Below are 7,463 nucleotides of genomic sequence, written 5' to 3' on the forward strand. Positions count from 1 at the left end.
TCATCCACGAGGAAACGCCAAACTATTTCTCAGAACAGACGCTTCCAACGTAGCCATGGGAGCGGTATTGGAGCAGTATCAAGAGGGAGAATACAAGCCATTAGGATTCTTCTCTAAGAAGTTATCTGAGGCACAACAAAACTATAGCACATACGACAGAGAACTCCTAGCAATTTATTCCGCATTAAAATTCTTTCAACACATGGCAGAAGGACGAAACGTAGTTGTGTTAACGGACCACAAACCACTACAATACGCGTTCTCACAAGCTTCTAATAAAGCCTCTGAACGGCAAAGGAGACAATTAGACTTTATAAGTCAGATTACTACTAATATTGTCCATATTGCAGGGCATGAAATCCAGGTAGCGGATGCACTGTCACGAGTAGAAGCAGTCAACCTACCAGTTATCGTCACAACAGACGAACTTTACGAGGAACAGCAGAAAGACGAGGAACTCAGAGCTCTACTGGAGACTGAGACATCACTCTCACTAAGGCCACTACGGTTAGACGGAGGAGACAAAACCATATACTGCAGTGTCGACAAGGAAATTCGAATATACATACCGAGAGTATTACGGAAGCAAATTTTCGACAACATACATAATCTGTCACATCCAAGTGGAAGGACAACAAAGAAAACAATCGCACAAAGATTCGTTTGGCCAGGTATGCAGAAAGATATTGTTAACTGGGCCAAGACATGCTTACCGTGTCAGAGAGCGAAAGTCCACAGACACAATCACAGAATTCCAGAGCGAATTCCAGTCCCGGACGATAGGTTCCAACACGTACACCTAGACATCGTAGGACCGCTACCCAACTCTAAAGGAATGAGGTACTGTTTAACCATGATCGACAGGACAAGATGACCGGAAGCTACACCAATAGCGGACACATCAGGACACTGTAACAAACGCATTTTTTAATACATGGATCGCACGATTCGGAGCACCATACATGATTACAACCGACAGAGGAGCGCAGTTCGAGTCAGCAATATTTGAAGCGATGGTCAAGCTAATAGGAAGTCGGAGAATCCGAACGACAGCGTATCACCCGCAGGCAAATGGGATGATCGAGCGATGGCACCGATCGCTCAAGGCAGCAATCATGTGTCACGGCACCACGGATTGGACTAATGTACTTCCTATGGTACTTTTAGGATTGCGAAACAATTACAAGGACGACATTAAGACATCCGCAGCAGAGATGGTCTACGGAAAAACACTACAGGTACCCGGCGAATATTTCGCAGCCGAGGAGCCCACTGGATGCCCGGACATGTTCCTGCAGAAACTACGCGAGCGAATGCGGCGAGTAGGCCCGAAGCCCACAGCGCATCACATCAAACAAAAGGCCTTTGTTCACAAGGAGTTGGAGGACTGTACACATGTCTTCGTCAGGGTCGATCGAGCGACCAGATCCCTAGAACAACCATATGAAGGACCTTTTCCCATAATCAAAAAACTGACTGATTTTTTGTACAGGATCAACTACAAGAACCGACCGACTGAGATCAACATTGACAGATTGAAGCCGGCGTTCATTGAAAGGGCTAGGGAGAACCAACAACTATCCGAGGATAATTCCCTTCCAGAACCTTCGCCAGCTGAGACAGAGAAAGGATGTCTTGCACGAAAAATTAGATTCGCGACTCCATGAACGGAGTCACTAAGGGGGGAGTGATTGTGGCGTCCCTCCATCTGGACAAAATACAGATGAATGGGTTTACGAACGCACTAGCGCCATCACATACCTCGCCCCGATCCACCAAAGACATAGAGGTACTCACTCTAGTGTGTCTCGTCGTCCGAAGCGGACGTAAGTTACCAAAGACTGAAACCATAGTTGTAAATTCCTCTGTTGTAAAATATATTTTTATAAAGACAAACTGAATGTATCAATCCACCCGGCATCGAACGACAGTTAATAGGAAGTCTATAATAACCTGACTCCCTATAACTGAAACACCGTCACTACCACTATAACATCACGTGCGTGTAGGATCTAAGATGGCGGCGCGGCGGCATGGTGGGGGTAGTTTGGCGTCTCTCTGATATTTAGACCTCTACCTGAGAGGGGCCATGCCGTCATTTTTCATGTGACGGTTTCACATATTTGTAAGAAATAAACGTTCGCGTATACATAAGACTCGAGACATAACGCACAGTATTGTGCGTTACCTAAGACAAAGACATAAGACATAAAACATAGTCTTAAAATTATAAGGCAGCCATTCTGCTCAGGACCTAACAAGAACGAGCGAGACAATAATAGGAGCAAGCGAGACAGTAATAGGAGCGAACGAGACAGTAATAGGAGCGAGCGAGACAGTAATAGAAGCGAGCGAGAGCAAAATAATATCGCGCAAGAAAAATCCGATTCTTGAGCTCGAGGCTCGAGTCCTCGTTGCTCGTGCTATCTCTATCTCGTTTGCTCTTATTGTTATTTCACTCGTCCTTCTCGCTTCCTCATGTAATAGACGGAGAGCTGGCTACATAAAAATGTCCTTCATCAGGTACACGAAGTATTTATACCTAAAAAGGATCCATTAGTGTAGCTAAGCACTGAGTCACCAGTCTGCCAGGGCGGTCCCGGGGCTTAAGGGGGGGGCGGGCGGTTAAAGGCGACAAATTTATAGGCGAAAAATATCATAAGGTACAAGGATGAAAGTTCCGCGAAAATCTATTATTTATTGCGTTAATACATGAAAAAATGCTGGCAGACTGTTTCCTAGAGGCGAAAGAGCCGACAGACCGCTTCAAAGTGGCGTAAAATTTCAGGAAAAAAAAATCATAAGGTACACGAATAGAAGTTCTTTGTAGTAGTAGTTTATAACTTTAAAAAGCTGTATGCAAAATGGCAGACTGATAACTGGGGGATAAAATCAAGGCAGACGGTTACAAAGATCGCGCTGTAGCTTCAGCATTCTTAGCGACCGCTCGCCGCTCTTAACTTTTAAGTATAAAATAGTAACTGAAAACGATAAGATACATACATGAAACTCTTTCTGTTTTATAACTTTAGAATAAAATAAGTAGGCCAAGGCAGATTGATGTTAACACAGTGGCAGACTGCGATGACACATAAGAAGCGCACGTAACGAATGTGACCGCTTGAATTATAAACGTATTCACACACTCGGCTTTAAAGTTTCATTATTTATATTTATGTTATTATTTTATTAATGTTATTATTTATACACATTAGTGTAAAATATCAGTATTTAAAGTGCAATAATACTATAAAAAAGTATATCATGAAATTAATAAAAATGAGATTAATTTAATACATTTGTATGTCGTTATTTTTGTTGTTTTAATTTCAATTTTTATTTAATCAATCAGTTGAGCGCCATCGTGCGAGCGTGTACAAAAATTTTACTTTGGAAAGTGGAGAGTAGAATGTGGAAGTAAATAAAATTCGGAGAGCAGGTATAGGGAACCCTCTTTATAGCTTAGATAAGCCTAGAAGCAGATGTTCTTTTGTTAGAAACAAGTAGGGGCTACACAAGGTCGTTTCCAGAGGAGCGTTTAGTGTAGTGCGCAACTTTACAGAGATCGGACGTTGAACTGTGCAGAATTGTGATGACGATTAGACCACGTCTTCATTTTTGAATAAATCGTGTGTTTTTACTTCTACAATTACATCGAATTAGTGAAGTATATGCAATATGAGTTCCGTGAAAAAGTGCGTTTTTTGTTGTGGTGATGCAGATTCGAAAATAATACTTTTTAAACAAGACACTTTAAAAAAATGTATAGACATTTCAAAAGTTCGTGTGGCTTATAAATTCAAATACAAGGAGATTGTTTTACCAGCTACACCAGATGAAATCAGTGGATACCATGTAATCTGTTATTGATAAAACATAATAGTTTTGGTAGAGAAAGAGCTTGGAGAGAGTCAGGTTCAACACAGTAAAAGCAAAGTCGTTTTTCAATATAGCGTTTCTTTATTCTAATGGACGTTTGCACGTGGTGCTCTATATGCGTGGTACACTTCGACTGGACGACTCTGCTCGTCGACTACCTCTACGCCTGAACGAACCCGAATAATCCTCGGCTTGACTCGGTTACTCGGATGAGCGCGCCTGTACAGTCTTATCAGTAGTTTGTTTTGACGTACAGTCTTGACAAGTAAAATGCGATTAACTACATATCTTCAACACTACCGCCGTTTGAGCGTTTCGCTTGTGTTGATCCCACGTTTAGCTTGTCGCACATTTTTCTAAACTGATCCCGAGGCACAGCCTTGGTGAATATATCCGCGCGCTGTTCTTCGGATGGAACATATTGCACGGCTACGATTTTATCATTCGCCTTTTTTCGAACGAAGTGATAATGAATGTCAATGTGCTTTGTTCTTTTGTGATATACAGGATTTTTGACTAGCTGTATAGCACTTTGATTGTCGACGAACAAGGTCGTCTCTTTTGCACATGGACATCCAATATTCTCCAGAAGTTTTCGTAGCCAAACGAGCTCGCGTGTTGCCGTTGATACAGATACACATTCTGCCTCTGTCGTACTTAGAGTCACTAATTTTTGTCTTTGCGAAGACCATGTGACCGCTCCATTCGCCAGGCAGAAAACGTAGCCCGTTGTTGACCTTCTGGTCTCGATATCACCCGCGTAATCGGCATCCGAAAAGCCGATCAATCCTGGTTCGCTACCGCCGCTTTTGTACTCGATACCGTGATCGATTGTACCGCATAGATACGCGTAAATTCTTTTTACCGCACGCCAATGCTCGTGATTATGATTGCTTAAGTATTTGCTAACCGAATTTACCGCGTAGGCAATGTCCGGTCGCGATACAGTCGCCAGAAACACGAGTGATCCTACTGCCTCCCGGTAAGGCACATCTTTCGATTTTTCCTCGCCTACCTCGCACGGAGATAATACTACATGTGGATCCGCCGGCACGCTTAAAGCCTTCGCGTCGGTCATCCGAAACTTTTCGATTATTTTCCGAGTGTAGGCGCTCTGATGAATGATCAAAGATCTCTTTTTTTTGTCCCGTGATATTTGCACACCGACGAACGTTCCGGAATCGCCGACTGTTATCTTAAAAGTATCGCTTAGTCTCTTAACAATAAGCTCTAGCGTCTCTTTGGTATTTGCTGCGATCAGCCCGTCATCTACAAATAACGCTAAATAAACTATTTCAGTCTCTAATTCTCCGACAAAAATGCACTTGTCGGCCTCGCACTCTTTGAATTTAAATTCGTTTAAGAAATTCATGAACCTCCGGTTCCAACATCTCGGAGCCTGTTTCAGACCATACAGTGATCTCTCGAGCTTGCACACCACACGTCCTGCGTCTGCTCCCACGTTGAGTCCCTCAGGAACCTCCATGAAGATCGTCTCGTCCAGTTTTCCATAGAGGAAGGCAGTCTGCACATCGAACTGCATCAATTCGAGGTCTTTTGTTGCAACCATCGCCAGAAATACTCGCAGCGAATCGTATCTGATCACTGGAGCAAACGTTTCGGTGTAATCGATGCCCTCGCGTTGCAAGAATCCTCTTGCACACAGGCGAGCCTTGAATTGATGTTTCTTTTTCGCTGCGTCCGTCTTCACTCGAAAAACCCACTTGGAATCGATTAATTTCATACCTGGAGTCTTCGACACAAGCGACCACGTGTGGTTTTTCTCGTGTGCCTTGAGTTCTTCTTTTATAGCATCTGCCCACTGCGCGGCTTCTGTACTATTTGTTGCTTCCTGATACGTGTTGGGAATTATATATTCAGCTACATTCGCGTTGAACCTGTACTTGTACGGAGTTTTGATACCTTTTCGATCTCGAAGTGCACGATTTGGAGTACCCTGAGCGTTCGCCGCTCCTCCTGCGGTCTCGACCGCTCCTCCTGCATCTTCAGCCGCTCTCTCAGCAGCTTCATCCCTCGGTTCTTCGTCGTCGTTACTAGGTTCTTCCTCTGCTTCTTCCTCGCTGCTGCTCTGGACCTCTATTATTTGTTCTTCTTCTCGTTCCTCTTTACGTCCTGGAAGGCTGATCTCGTTTTCGTCTTCTTCTTCGTGCGGTGCCATTTTTGTCGACACTTTGCCAATTCGCTCGTTGAAAACAACATTCCTCGCTTCACTAACCTTTTTTGTCACGGGATCGTACAGACGATAGTTCGAAGAGTTTTCTTTGTATCCGACAAAGATCACCTTCTTCGCGCGAGCATCGAGTTTTTGCGTGAATTGTTTTGGGATATGTACGAATGCTTCTGATCCGAATATTCTCAAATGTCTTAAATCCGGAGGCTTACCCACCCACATCTCGTAAGGTGTTACATCATTTGTTGACCACACGGTTCTGTTTAAGACGTAGATCGCACAGCTCACTGCTTCAGCCCAAAGATTCAGGGGCAAACTCTTTGCATGTATCATCGTACGCGCGCTTTCAACTATTGTACGGTTGTCCCGCTCAGCCTTCCCGTTTTGCTCCGGGGTGTAAGGTGCAGTTGTTTCACGAGTGATTCCGCGCGACGCGAGATAATTGTCCATTTCTTTATTACAAAATTCGCGGCCGTTGTCCGATCTCAGGATTTTCATTGCGCGCCCGAATTTATTTGAAATCATTTTCTCAAACACTTGAAACTTTTCAAACACCTGCGATTTTGATTTTAGGAAGTATACGTGCCGATACCCGCTCGCGTCGTTTTTGAATGTCAAAAAGTATCGCGATCCACCGGGAGAGTTTACCGATATCGGCCCACATACATCTGTGTGTATGACTTCGCCGGGCTTCGTCGACACCTTCTTTAAATTTCTTTTAAACGGCAGCTTATGTGATTTCCCGAGTTGGCACGGTTCACAGAAAACATCTGTTTTATCGGTCAGCGACATTCCGGTAACCAGACCCTTTTTTGCTAGTTGACATATCGCGCGTTTACCCACATGTCCTAACCGTTCATGCCACACGTTTAGATTCGTCGACGCAACGTTCGCCTCTTCAACACTCCCCGGTTTCGCTACTTTAAACAGCATGCGACAGACGTCGTTGCCTTGTTTTCTTCCGGACGCGACGACATTGTTATTATCGCGCACTACTTCGACGTATTCTTCGCGAAAACGTACTTCAAAACCGATATTTGTGCACACGCCTACCGAGAATAAATTTTTGCGCAGCTTTGGAACGTATAGCACATTTTCGATGCGCGCATCGCGCCACACACCGTCAATCAACTTTTTAATATGCACTGTTCCTTCTCCTACGATATCGCAGATTTGATTATCGCCAAGTGAGATAGTTCCACCACATTTATTCACTCGGTAGTCGGTCAGCCATTCCCGTCGGAAAGTCAGATGTCGCGACGCGCCACTATCAATCAGCCACACTTCGCTTTGTTTTGCGGACATTAGCTGTCGAATTTGATTGGACGTGGATTCCACTTGGCGCTTCGGAACACGCTTCTCACTGGTCTCCACCACGAACGCGCAGTCGCGA

The sequence above is a fragment of the Camponotus vicinus genome, unplaced genomic scaffold (assembly GCF_025532165.1).
Source record: "Camponotus vicinus isolate PSW18456_S1 unplaced genomic scaffold, iyCamVici1.0 SCAF_12, whole genome shotgun sequence".
In the NCBI taxonomy this organism is placed as follows: Eukaryota; Metazoa; Arthropoda; class Insecta; order Hymenoptera; family Formicidae; genus Camponotus; species Camponotus vicinus.